Source organism: Amblyomma mixtum, chromosome 3 (assembly GCF_055824585.1).
Source record: "Amblyomma mixtum isolate Tamu chromosome 3, ASM5582458v1, whole genome shotgun sequence".
NCBI classification, from domain to species: Eukaryota; Metazoa; Arthropoda; class Arachnida; order Ixodida; family Ixodidae; genus Amblyomma; species Amblyomma mixtum.
The window spans coordinates 379,344,797-379,359,599 of NC_143014.1; the positions used below are offsets into that span (position 1 = coordinate 379,344,797).

General features: G+C 48.8%; 1 pseudogene; it reads left to right on the forward strand.

Moving 5' to 3' along the window:
* The first annotated feature begins 10,859 nt into the window (after window positions 1-10,859).
* LOC149356952 (uncharacterized) overlaps window positions 10,860-14,803 on the forward strand; it is a 48,735-nt pseudogene continuing 44,791 nt past the window's right edge.

The following is a 14,803-nucleotide window of genomic DNA, read 5'->3' on the forward strand; positions in this document are numbered from 1 at the left end:
GGGGGTTTGTAGTTAATGGAAATCTTATCAATAATGACAAATTATAGAAACATCAGTAATAAATGAAGACGAAATAAGGTGCCTTGGATTGAATTAAGGTGAATTATTTTTTAAATTAAGGTAGATTAACGTGGGTATAATATAATTTAGTGATACATTGAAATGAATTAAAGGCGAATTCGAGTAAATCAATATTTACTTAGTTGTGAAGTAAGGAGAATTGAAAAGAATCACGTTCGAATTAAACGAATTAATTGTGAATTTAATGGATTAATTTTGGACTGTGTCAAAATTGCGAAATAATGAAAAAAGTGTGAATGAAAAAATAATGTTTAATTACATGTGAATTAATTATAGTCAGCTGCATTAATTATTTTTTAAGGTGAATTACGTGCTTCGATTCTAAGGCGCAACGTCACATTCGACATAGAGGCGGCGAGGAGCAACTAGAGGCGGCGAGGAGGCGTCAATGCTTTCGCGTAGCTCCAATGCGTTTTCCGCAGTGCCCTCTAACTTTTTTTTTACATATCAGGAGCGTCACAGAATTAAAAAGGCAGTGACGCGCACAACACGAATGAAAGAAAAAGACTGGCTAAAAGTAGCCCGAGCGCTTACGATTCTTCGATGGATTCTTCTGCGCTGCTCGTGGAAGCCTGCTGCTGGTCCACGTCGTTGCGAGTCAAGGGTTCTTTCGTGCCAAGAGCGCTGCGAATTGGAATGTTGCAGGGCAAAGAGTAAGGGGGCAAAATGAAAAGTTCTAATGCACGCGCTGTCGCACAAGACTCCAAGGGCGGATTAGAGGAGGAAAGCGGCAGTCGCCCCTTTAACCCCTCAAGGGTGAAATTTAGTTTGGGAAAACCCCCTTGGCCAACTGGTGGACTGAAGGGGGAGGGGGTCGCATCTCTCAGCGAGGACTGCTCTCTATGATATTTATGAAAATGCTATTTTCCTTTGGCGAAGTCCACGAAGTACACTGCGATAATAGACACCCCTCCACCTCCCACCCCCCCCCCCCAATCTTTTTAACCATATTCACCAAGTGTCACCTATGAATGCGCCCATTCATACGCCCCAACCCCACCCCCACCCCCTACATTTTTTCGAAGATAAGTAATGTATTGTGCCGATAAAGCGCCCCTCCAAAAGTGGCCCAAAAATTAACATTAATTTTTAAGCCAATGAAAAGCGCAGTAACTGACTTCTTTGTGGACAACTCAACCGCGCCGTAAGGGAAGAGATGAAGGTGGGAGTGAAATAAGAATAATAGACAGACGTGCCGCAGTGGACGGCTCCGGAATAGTTTCGGTCCTCAGGGACCTTTAACATACAGTGCCATCGCACATCACATGGCCAAAATAAACACTAGTTTTACAGGAAAAGAAATGACCCAGTAATTGCCTCATATAACTCGTTGGACACCGGAACTGCGCCGTAAGGGAAAGGTGGAAGGTGGGAATGAACGAGGAAGGAGGTGCCGTAGTTGAGGTCTCGGGAATGATTTCAGCCAGCTGGGGATCTTTAACATGCACTGACATCGCCCAGCACACTGCGCCTTTTGTGTTACGCCACTATCCAACCCCCCCCCCCTCCCCCTGGCCTGGTTCCAACCCGGGTACCGCAGCTCAGTAGAGGAGCGCCTTAGCCATTGAGCCGCCGCGACGGACGGCAGATATTATTTATTCTACAGTGACGCTCACAACGAGGGGAACGGGGGGGGGGGGGGGGGGGGACGGGGTGTAAGCCGAACATTGAGAAGACGTGATGCCTTTGCGGCGCTGTCTGCATCAAGACAGCATGAACAAAACGCGGAGACGCAGGCTTCGCATACACGCTTCCCAGCGAGAGACCCTAATACGGGCTGAATAAGAAAATGGTCCCCGCTTCGGTGGCCAAGAGAAGCGAAAGGCAAAATTTTTACCCCAGGCCTCTCCTTGGCGCCTTAGCTGATTTTGAGTTGACGCCTCAACCGTACCGTACTAGAAAACTGATTTTTTTTTAAAGCGCAAGCTTTACTGGCCTAGTCAAGCCAATATCATCGGCGCCGCAATTTGACCTTGAAGTGTAGGAGCCGTGGCGGTGGGGCAGCCACATGATATAACACACGTCACTCGCCGCAGCTGCAACCTCGTGCCGCCGACGTGCGGACCGCTGAGCCGGCCTTGGCAGCTGTGGCCACGTGACTAACCACGGGACTCGACGGGACGCGGCAGCATTTGCATTGCAGCTCTCGCTATGGTCGAAGCGAGTCGATCGGAGCAGTCTACGTCGTCGGGTCGATTTTTCTAAACCACGCTTGGCTGAGTTAAACTACAACCATTTTCAGGAAAGGGGAATGCGTACTGCCTCAACCTCAACCCCGCCATGAGGGAAGGGACGAAAAATAAGTCAATTAACAGTGAGCGGAAGTTACGCCTTATACTCGCGGACAACTTTTCATGGCTGTCCAATAAAGGCTAGCAGGAAAGAGAAGCAGACGGTGCTTTGTCCCCGTGTCGTGGAAAGTGGGCTCATCAGCACTAGCTACCCTGAACCCTCTCTCCGACTTCCTCCTCCCGCATCCCTAGCCCGAACAACGACGAACCCACTCCCTACGGCGCGGGGATAAAGACCCGTCTCCTTCCCTTTCCTGTCTAGCCTCTGCTACATAGCCATAAACAGTTGCTCGCGAGTATAGTGCAGGCTCATGTTTCTTGTTTGTAACCGACGCGGGGACTCAGAGGTTTTTCGCTTGGCTGCTGAGCTGGAGTACCGGGGCTCGAACCCGAACGCAGCGGCAGCATTTCAATGGATGGGAAACGCCAATAGCGCCCGTGTGCTGTGCGATGTCAGTTCATGTTAAAGGTCCCCATGTGGCCGGAATTAATCCGGAGCCCTCCAGTACGGCACCTCTTTCTCTCTTCCTGCTTTCACGCCCACCGTCCTCCGTTCTCTTATGGCGCGGTCGCGGTGTCCACCAAGAAGTGAGACAGTCACCACAACTTTCGTTTTACTGATAACCAATCATCGTAAGCTTAGACTACCTCGGGTTCTTCAACGTGCACTGATATGCGCAGCGCATGGGCGCCTTCAGAGTTTACAATGCAGCGACACGCGGGCGTTGCGACTGAGATTAAACACGGGTCCTCTGGTTAGGTATCCGAGCACTCTAAGCATTGCGCCACGGCGGCGGGTTCGTAAAATTTCCATCATGACAGTACGTGTTCAGCCCATCACTAGCAGGGCACGCAAGAAAGGGTTGGAGCGAGGGGGAAAAATGTCAGTCCGGACAGCGAGCTGTTGGAAAGTGGTATTACAGTTACATAGCTCTGGAAAAGATATTGGGGGATGCATAAAGATCGTCTTTAACAATACAACGAGATAGCGCTATCAAGCCCCGCTCGCATCCCTTACTTGATTGCAGAATTACTCATTAGCATAATTACTCATTATACTTCATTAAGTGAAACACCACAACGCATTCACTACACTGAGCTAAAGACGCTTCGCGGAATATGGGTAGCGCAATCCGAAAGTCCTGGGTTCGATTCTAGCCTAAACCCTTGTTAACCCAGTTTTCTTTGTAACCTAATGTTGGCAACTCCCTGCTTCCATCGGAATTATTCGCTCACGGACAACGACGCCGAGGGCTTTCGTGCGACACGTGACCCTAAACGCTGTAAAGGCCCTGTTGCAGGCGGACATCAGCGATCATAAGTTGACATGCTCTCCAGCGAATCGGTCTGTGTGCCGATCCAGCGCAGCAGTTGATGCGCACGGCATAAATATACTCAGGGAAGTGGCTACGTTGCCAGAAGCCAGCAGGATAGCCCGAAAAACAGGATGCCTGCAGTGTCGTCTTATTGGCTGGCTGGTGAGAAGTGACGGGCGCAGCAGCGGTAAGGTGCGCGAACGCAGTGGTACGTTCCAACGGTTCTCTGGCTTCGAGGAATAGCGCTGCGTTTGAGGACGCAAAAGTCATCAATTCGAAGCCTCTCTCGAGAGGAATTTTTTTTTACATAGATGGAAAGAGAAAAAAACGCAAAACAACATTTCTTTCCCTTGGGAGTGTGTTGCTTTTAGGGTAGCACTTTGACATTCTTTGGGTTATGTTAGATTGCCTGCTGCCGGCAGAATTTTGTGCAGGGGGTTCTACAGGCAAAATAGCTGGAAAAAGAGAATGCCGGCAGTGTCTTTTCAATCGTTGTGTGCCGCGATGTGATCGGACTAGGGTCATACTGCCGGTTAATTTGGCCGGCTGCCGGCACTATAGTCTCGGCTTATAATTTGACGACTATTAGCAAAGCTAACATCTAGCATCAAAGGAAAAAAATCACTGAAAGATTACGACAAAAGGTAATGCGGAATATAAGCGCAGCTGTCGAGGTACTTGAACGATAGGCGATAGCATAAGAAACGTGCAATGCCGAATGGCGGCGGCGTTTGGCTTCGGCAAACATTTATTGCCAACCAGTACAGATGGGGGCAAACCACGCCCTTCCCCCCTACCCCTTCCATGGCACGAGGCAACCCCTTCCTCCAAGACAGCCCTTGGAGGGCTAACCGTTTCAGGGCGTCGGTAATTATCCGACGCTGCTCAGCAGCAGCGGAGCTGGCCAGGAGAGTCTCCCAATACTACTCCGCCGTGGTTGGGGATGGAGAGCGTGGGAAGGTAGGGCTTAAGACGAGGACGTGAAATCTCCCGGTTTCCTGCACAGCTTAAGCAGGAGACGAACTTATAGGGGTAGCGGACATGAAGGGCAGTAGGGGTGAGAGCAGTACGGGTCTGGTGTCGGCACCAGTGGGAGGCCTGTGTTAGGGTTAGCGAGGGAGCCGGCGGTGCGTACAAGCGCCGGGTTTCTCGATAGTGGGTAAGCTGCTTGAGGCCTGCGGGTGCGTGCCTCAACCAGCGCTCTCGCCGTAACTCGACCCTCTTCCTCTTTCCTCCTCGCGCTCTCTTCGCTCCCGCCGTACTTTCATTCGCTGCTGTGCTTCTCGTTCGCACTGCCGCTTACGCCGACGCACCTCAACTCAGGAAGAAGTAGCGCTCGTAAATATTCAAAGATATCCGACCGGCTAACCTTGACCATGTTACCGGATCTCAAATTCCAAAGAGCCCCAAGTACCATCCCGTGCCGTTACGATATGATGTAGCGCAGTTCAGGCTGCAGAAAGCCCCTCGTAAAACGCGAAACCAAAGCATGAGGAACGACGTCCTACGTGCAAACAGTAGACGCTCGCTGAGCAGTAGCAAGCAGCAGCTGCAAATGGTCTGGGTGTCCAACGTACTACGAAAGTGGCGAAAGCGCGCCCGCAGCTTTAGCCTTACGGGCAATTGGGCCACGCGCTGCCGCTGCTGCCAGCCATTGCAAACTGCCGCCGGCTTACGTGCCAGTTGCAGGTAGCTGCCACCAATGAGCCTGGACGGAGCCGTCGAGCGAGGTTTGGTACACCGCGAGGACTGCGACGTTCGTTGAGAGCACTGGCTGGTGCACGAGGCGAAGTCGCGAGAGCGCTGTATTTGTCGAAGAAAAAGAAGCACACATAAGGCGAGAACAGCACAAAATATGCCTTTTTTTAGGTTTTAAAGAGCGCAACCACACAAGCAAGCTGTTCATATACTATAGCAGCTTGATTTCTGGCCCCAGTGAAAGTGCTTTTCTAGCGTCACTTTTTCTAATGTCTTGCTGGTGTGCATATGGTTTTGTTGGTTGGCCTCAAAAAAAGATGGCACACAACCACAACTGGGCAGTGGCCAAGACACAGGCGGTGAATTGCTGGAAAGAAAAGCGTTTAACGGGGGAAAAGGAGCAGTAATAGGGTATAGGCTGACAGACGGCGCGACGCAACGACAGTGGACCTGTTACCTAGGAGATCAAAGACGGGGCAATGGTTTTATGTGCAAATTCAATCACAACGCATGTAATGTTGGAAGTTCGCACTGACTGAGAGTGGGGAGGCGAAAGAAAAGAAAAACTTCAGAATGGGAGTCACGGTATTTGTAGAAGGATATTTTGCAGAGCGCACTCTCATGTTGCTTCGACCAATAAAAGAAGGAAAATGGAAAGAATTACCACAGTGGACAGAGGCAGACCTAGCTCATGAAACGAAATTTGTAATAGGCGGCTCCTAAAAAATCAGAAGCGGGGGCAGAACATCAGAGAGTGATCTACCGTCTCAGGTTCGGCACAAAATGGGCACAATGGGGAAACCGCCAGACCAGTCTGTGAGGGTAGAAATTTAGCTGGGGAACCCGGCAACGCAAACGCATGAAAGAGACCTCCAGTCTGTGCGAGCGATAGTTTTTGCTACTCCAAGGATGCAGAAGATGCTGATATCCGGGAGATTATGTAAGAGCCGTGGCAGCGAATTCCTGAAATAATGTGTAGCTGCGAAATCTTACCGCAGCTGTAAATGCACCGGTTCGAAGGAACGCAGTAATTGGGCCGCACAAAGAGGCCCTGGATAAAGAATCTGCAACCTCATTTAAGTGAAGGCCTATGTGCCCCTGTACCCAATGCGGCCATACCGAATTTAGATGGAGCGGGATTAGGAACTCACGAGATGAAATGCCCGAGACTCAGTGGGTGTGGGTAGGCTTATAGTGGTCTCTTTAAAGTAGCTTCTCCGTTCTCCACCTCCAAGAATATATAATTGATGTACCAGATGCATTAACGAATATTGCCCTTCGAGGAGTCAGCTAGAGTCAACGCAATTCAAATAATCAAGCTTGTCTCAGTAATATTTTTTGTGGGACGCAATCTTTCCGCAATTGAAAATTTGCGTCCAAGCATTGCTACAGAATCATGGACAAATGAATTCCTGCAAAAATCCAACTTCCCCAATATGCGCCTGAGTTGTGCACTAGGTTACTAGCAGCTCATGATGTCCCGCGGATAAAAATTAGGATATCTGCACAGCAATTAAGTTTAGATGTCTGCTCTCGACTCTTTTTTTAGTTCAGCAGATTGCTTAGTAAGGATTCTATTTTATTGAGGTGAAAGGCTATAGGACGTTAGTTTTTTTATTTGTACAATAAAACTCGTTAACCCGGACTTCATAAGGAAAAAACGCGTTAATTACCGAGGAATTTGTTCACATCAAAACCGTTCAAACCATAGTAAATTTGCGAGAAACTTGGAAGTGGTCGTCAGTATTTGAGATATTTGAGTGACAACAAAAATTTTTCAAACTTCCTTCTAATATGCTACTCTGCGCACTGAGCGTAAAATTTATGACTTACAGCGCTGCTGCCAACGCTCCGTTTTTTCACGGAAATATTCGTTTCGTACGAATATTTGCTATTGTTACGAGTAATGACACAAACATTCGGTTCCCATTCGGCTCGTTTTCATGACTTTTCGATTCGCTTATTAACTACACTGTTCGCAGTAGTGCTACCGCCAAACCGTGATTCTGAGCAATTTTTTAAGCATAAAAAAACGCATTTTGCAAAATTTTGCAGCAAAGTCTTATCGGCATTTTGTAGCACTTTGGAGTGGCAGTGCGCCATTTCGAGACATGGCTTCCCCTCAAGCAGCAAATATTTCCACAGATAACTACGCTACCACGTAAATAACTCCTAGCTTAACTTTACCTGCCTCAACTGTCAATACATGGGACCATTTTCGAGGCGCACTGCACTGTAAACAGGAATCAAACCAAGTGGGCGTTTAAGCGGTAGGCGTCGCCTTCAAAACACCCGGTGTGCCAGCGTCTACTCCATCAGTGTGGAGCAAGCTGTGTTAAATTACCTATTTCACTTACTTCGCTGATCAACTGAGCGTAATTGATATGACTCCCTTCTTTTTAGCTGCTATTCTGAAATGAGTTTCTTAGTCACATCGCTTCCCAAGTCCAAAAGATAGTAAGAAAAACACCATTTTGCGCCCTCCCGACCGCCACGTAGCGTCTCGTATGCTTCGGTCAGTCGTGTGATAATAGACACTTTTAGCATACCATGTACCATGTTACCGTTACCAGTACCGGAGTACCGGGACCTCGCGCTCAGCCAGTGCGCATGCGCAAATCGACTTGACGGCGCCAGATGTCGCCAGGAGCTCGGGAGCGGCACGTGAACCTGCAACATCGAGACCAATCAGCGCGTGCTTACCCGTGGTGGGCGGTCTCCCGGTAGTCCGGTAAAGGTAGCGGTGCACTAAATTTGTCTAGTGACGAGGCTGACGCACTCCGTATTGCCATCGTCGCTGCTCGCTTCTGCTGCTAAACTGTGCCTGGCACAGTATAAGATGTTGGACTGTCGCCGTTTTATGCTACAGAAGCTACTTTTACCTGTTCCCCTAAAGCCTACAGGCCGCTCTCGCCCTACCTGATCTTCATCTATTCGCGCCGCCACCCAGTTAGAGCCCGTGCTTAGGCCTCATTCTTGCTGCATTCTTTCGGTGTGATTCCCACGGTGCGTTGCAACAGATTGCAGTGTGGTACATCAGCATGGAAAAGAGTTGAAGCGCCAAGCTATCGATTGCGCTGATGAGGACGCATTGTTCCTCAGTTACACAACCGCACCTACTGAACGCAGTGCAAAGGTGAGCGACGACCCGCCGGCGCAGCAGGCAACGATAGCGAGCCCATAATATCCACCCCAAGGTCTGCGACGATGTTTACATGAGGTGCTACTGCTCTTACATGCCTGAAAAAGGCCTCTGACAAAACATAGAAAGTGGTGGCGTGCTGGGACTGGAGATCCATGACTAACAGGGGCCGCGGGATCCAAAAAGCGTAAAGAAGGTCCCAAAAAGTACCGAGTCAGGGTTCGCGCCGGAGACGCGTCTCCTAGCAGGATACGCAAAACACCCTTCAAAGCTAACAGCGAAGACGTGACGTTCAAATTTGGAAAGGCCAAACCTCCTCTCTCCCGTGGTTGCCTAAGGACAGCCCAAGCCCGAAGCTAGGTTCTGCCTGACCAAATAAAAAGAAAAAAACTGTAGCCTGCACCCCCCCCCCTCCCCTTATGACACGGAGGATTGGTTTAACTATATGGCAAAGGATATCAGAAAGCGCTGAGACGGACTGAACCAGGTAGCGCCTCTCAATCAAAGGCACGTCAAATGTCTGCGCCCTGCGCACACTAACTGTAATGCCTTCAAGGAGCGAAGACCACACACCATGCCATATTGCAGCGCAGTCATAGGTCACGCCTAAAATATGCATCTGCGCGCACCACTGCAAATGTATTGCACATGTAATATGAATCTAGAGGACCCCACAGACAATAACCACTCTTAGAATAATAAAGAGCAGCCCCAGACATGGAGGCGTACTCATGAAAAACATTTAATGTTTCAAGCAGGCTGCGTTCATCAGCTTTGTACAGAGTGATGTCATCTGCATAAACAGTGACGGGTACCGATTAGCTGCCTGACAATGCCAGACCTCTAATAAGGGAGTGGCGATTGACTTCCAAGAGGAAACGCTCTAATGCTAAGACAAACAAAAGGGGGGAGAAGGTACAACCTTGAAGGACGCCGCGGCCAACATCAAATGCGGTACTTTCCTGGACATCGAGGAACTGAGCGCTTAAAATATCCCTGTAGACCTCTGTAATTAGAATCACAAAATAAGGGGGGAAACTGAAAGCATCCAGCGAACCTTAATTATTGTCGTGCTCTAAAAAGTCGAACGCCTTATCTTGATCAAGGGAAACACGAAGATCCTGTGATGGCCGCCGTAAAGTGTACGCTAAAATGTCTCCCGTTACGGAAGATTAACTATGTTTTCACGATCTGGGTTGGAGCAAACCTGGTTGGAGGAAGTGGGGGACGAGAGGAGTGCGCGAAGGCGAGGAAAGGGTAATTTTGCTAATACTTTGTAATCTGAATTCAGTAGGGTGATAGGGAGCCCATCTGCCGGACATGTCGACAAAGGAGACTTTTGAGGAATAAGGACAATGCGGCCTCTTTTGAATGATTCAGGAAAGACATGCTGGGTGAAGCATTTTTTTAACACTTCTGAGAAAATGGAGAAACGCCAGAATAGCGCTGCAGGCGAATCAAATCACCCCTGTGCGCTGCCAGCACTTACTTATAGAGAGCAAACGCAACTGTGCAGCCCTGGTTGCTCGTCAAGACCTCACCTTTTCGTTTCTCGCGGCTTGCGCACAGGTAGGCCCGTGGCGGCACTGATTCCAAGGATGCGCTGCACCAATCTTTTAATTTGCGGAAATAAAGAGCACAGATATACACGTTTACGGAGGCGCATCGCACACATGGATCAAGCAAGTGGGTGACGGAAGGGAGGGGCGGAAGCCGCGCGTCGGCACTTGAATGGGTCAGAAGGAAAGGTGGCTGTCGGGTGACGCCTACACTCGGCCGTCAGAAAAAATGAGAAAGGACTGACTGAAAGAAAGAAAATTGGTGATGTGTAAGGAGAGACTGAATAGCTGCAATAGCTGTCCGTTATTATTGTGGCCCACCGCACGCAGATGGTAAAAATTGGAGAACGCTTAAGCATCGCCTGTAGGAGTGGAACGCGACATCGTGTTGCAGCGCTTCCAGGGAGTCCACGGAACGCCATCGTCCATTCGGTGCGACACCTTGCACATTGAAAACAGCTTTGAACGCAACGCATTTTTGAAGGAAGGAAATGGCGCAGTAACGGTCTAACATCTCGGTGGGCACCCGAACCGCACCGTTACGCGACGGAGGAAGATGGGAGCGAGATAAGAAAGAGAGAAGCAGATGCCGTAATGAAGGAAATGAAAATTGGATTTGAGGAAAAAAACGACGCAACAGCCATCTCATATATCTCGATGAACAGCCGCACCTACTGATTGTAGGTCGCTGGTGCGAATTCCTGCCGCAAGCTAGGCTCTAACTTAACTAGTACGATTAAGCTGTACGAAACGCTGAATAGCATGACGCCGTATGAATCCTCAGAGGTCAGCTACAGAATAAGGGTATGAAGAGAAGCAGAGGCTCCTGCAAGGGATCTTTTACCTTGCAAGAGAATTTGGACACAAGTTTAAACACTGCAAGGCCCAAGCAGCCGCAAGCAAAAGATTTGCTACAGGAGTGCGCGACAATGCCTGCGTCGCCGCTGCGGGAGTGTCACCCCATCCCAGTGACTCCTGTAAGAATGCATCGAATTCCTTTTCTATTTACTTTCCCAGCATCATTCTGCTAAGCATGATGTAAGTGAGAGCCATTTTGCTTTAATGTGGTAGGTAATCATTGTGGACTGGAGAAAATGAAAAAAAGGAAATAAAACTGACATATATAAATAAAAGAAAAAATAGAACTGACTACAAGTATGCGGCGTTCTTCATTTGGTGGTGTTATTTTTTGAAGGTGTGTAAATAAAACCTATGCCAGCACTTGATGTGTAGCAACTGGCCAGGGTCATGGCGTATTTGTGATGAAATGTAGTGTATTGGAAAGCACCAATTGAGTGGTGTAACAGAGGGTGCACATTTTCTCCTCTTTTAAGACCCAACACCATCTGGGACTACCAACAACACTCCAGAAACTGCGTCATATTTGCTGCAACAAATGTGCGAGGGAAGCAAAGCCGCCGAAGACGAATATTTCAGCACTGATGCTGACAACTTTCAGGGCGCAGAGCAAATGCCTTGTGCGAGTGCTCTGACACCACAGGAACAGTAGCAAACTGAGTAACGTGAGCCTGCATGTACGGCTGAAATGAAGCGAAGCAAGGACACTTTTCAGTCCAGCTCTATCATACCAGGTTGCATATTCAAACAGCGTCATCAGTAGAACAGTTTGTGCCACTCGCATGTGCTAAATTATTTTGCCAACTGGCAAACGTGGATCTGTCTTGCTTTCCTGCCTTGCTTTCGGTGATTTGATGCACTGTCACGCATTAATTTCATTTCGGGAAATCTGCATTTGCAGAAAAACGGAAGCCAAAGGCAGCACGTGCAGAAAATCATGAGTTTTTGGAAAGAAGATGGAGCCATGAAAAGGCGCTCAAAGAGAAAGACATCCAGCTTGAGATAGAACGCTCAGTACTTGAAACAGTCCACCTCGAAATGAAACAGAGACGCTGGGAGAAGAGGCAGGAAATGAAGGCCTTAATAATGAAAAAGTAGTTCAAGCTTTGCGAGCTAGAATTCGAGGCTCGTGTCACTGAACTCACAGAAAGACAGAAACAAAATGAGGCCAATAGTGCAAGTAATAAGCACTAATAAACTTGTTGAATGTGATTTCACACAAACTGTACAAAGAGTGATATCAAAAGAGAATAAAATCTTTATTTTTATATGCCCTTAACTGCATCCATCAAAACTCACCTATACAAACTGAATGCAAGAAATGAGCACATCACTGCTCCTTGAAGTGCGACGAAATTGGTCCACATATGACAGTGCAAGCTGACTGAGCACTTCCAGCAGCCAATACATGCCAAAGCTGCTTCTTGGATATTATGTCCCACTGCGGCTGCTCAGTAGTTATAGCGCCCAGTGGCTGATTACTCTACTGTACTCACTGTACTCTAACCTGTACTGTACAATGGGAGTGCGTATTCAGGAACCTCAGAGAGTCCAAATTTACCTGGAGCTCTCCATCGACTTCAGCGTCTCTCAAAGCTCAAGTGACTTCGGCAAGTTACACGCCCCAAACATGATGAAGCACATTATGAATACTAAGAGTGCTTATTTGGTTCACATAAGAAAAATAATCATTTAAAGTGAAGCAAGCACTTTGCACGATACAAAAAAGTTCAGTTTGTAAGCATTGGACCAATCCTCACCATTTTTAGCTGACTGCTTTGGGTGGAGGTAATCAATGAAGCATGGTGAGTCCAAGTCAAAGTAGTTAGAGACTTGGTTACCATACATGCAAGCATAGCAGTTGGTGAGAATGACGGCTACCCTGTACATCCTAGGCAGAGCCTGCAAAAGCAGCCTTTATTTTTTTTTTGAAATCAACAAAAGCAAACTGGGAAATTACTCTCCCGAATCCCCATTCTACGGCCTGCCTAACTGGCAGACCGTGCACGGCAGCACAGAAGTTTTCTTGAGCAGGTGTGAGCCTTGCACCTCCATATGGTTTCATCAGAAGCGGCCGCAGGGGATATGCAGGGTTCCCATATATTCTTACGTGGCGGCCAGCCGAAGAATAAGGCGCGATGAATGTTGAACAGATTATTTACTCGCCACTGGCCTAGAGCGAGTGCTTCGTCCCGCGCTACTGCCAGCTTCATCTTCGTCACACTACCCGGGGCCACCGAGCGATCGTCTCAATCGTTGACAGAGACGCGCGAAATGGTGATGGTTTTGAGAGGAGGGTTGAACAGTAAGTAGCAGATGGTGCAATGCTGGCCGCCACGATGAGAAAGATGAGAGACTGAGTCCCGGTCTATGAAGCTTTCGGGCCGCGGGTTGCCAGGAGTCAAAGGCCGGGGCCCCAGGCCGCGCCGAATGGCAGGGACAGGGGAACGGTGTCTTCAAGTGTGTGTAGCGTCTCGGGTCGGTGGGGTAGGTAGGTCGGGTGAGTCGGGTCGGTCATGGCGTCGGGTCCAGTTCGTCGTGTCGGGTGGTCGGAGCGGGCAACGCGGCGGGGGAAGCAACGGCGAGATCGGCTCGAGTCGGAACAGCTGGGGCAAGCCGGGCGACGCAGGCCAAGGACTCACGGCCGACTACCAACGGCTGACACAGGACGCCGAAGCTCCAGGACCAGGATGGTGATGATTCCCCGGCACCTCACACAAAATGTTACGTGGCGGTTAGCCGAAGAATGAGGCGCGATGAACGATGAACAAGAGATGATTCAATGGGCGCTGGCCTAGCGCGAGCGCTCCGTTGTTGTTGTTGTCCTCAAAATAATAGTGCGTACCCATGCGGGGGATTGGCCAAGACACAGGCGGTGACTGACAGGTGCTCAAAATGTTAAACAATATAATGGTAATAATGATAATAATATTAATTAGGAAACAAAGGAAGGGAACTCAGATTTATAAATTAAATTAAACTAAACAAATACTATGAGATCGGTGACTGATAGAGGGAACAGGGCTAAACGGGACATGTTTAGGATAGCTTTTGTGGCAGAGAAACATTGATCATGAGAAAGAGCTTAGGACGAAAGCCGTTTAGTGTCTGAACGCAAAGTTTCAATGGCGGAGTGCACATTCCAGTTACTGTGCCCAAGGGAGGAAGCACCAAGAGACAGAACAACCCCAGCTGCCAGACTTAGACCTAGCTGTCGTAACGGATCTCTAGCAGGCGCCTCCGTAAAGAGGAGGAACGGTGGCAGGTCAACAAGAAGTGACCTATCATTTCGGGTTCAGCGCATAATGGGCACAATGCGGAGACCGCCAGACCAGACCTGCAAAGGTAGAAGTTTAAGTGAGGCACGCGACAACGTAGACGCGTAAACGAAACCTCTAGCTTGAGTGATCGCCAACTTTCACTGCACCACGGGTAAAGGAGATGCCAGAAGTTGGGAAAGGAGGTCAGTGCTGATGCTGCAAATTCTTAGATACCTGCGAAACATGGACGCAGTAATATATGCGCTGGGTGGAAGCAGAGATACGACTGGGCCTTCAAGAGATGCCATCGCCAGGGTACCAGCAACCTTATTCAAATGGATTCCTCTGTGCCCCGGCATCCAGACCGACCGTAACGAATACACGTGGGATGAAATCTAGCGCCTGAGATGCTGTAAACGCGGTGAGAGATGAACACAAGGATAATAAATCCGTCATAATTATGACAGAAGAAAAAGAGCTGTTTACATTGCGCCACGCCAGGACTACTGCTAGAAATTCGGCCAAATAAATAGGGCTGTAATCGGGAAGGCATAGTGAGAATGACCAGTCAAGGGAGATGGAGAAAATGTCAACACCG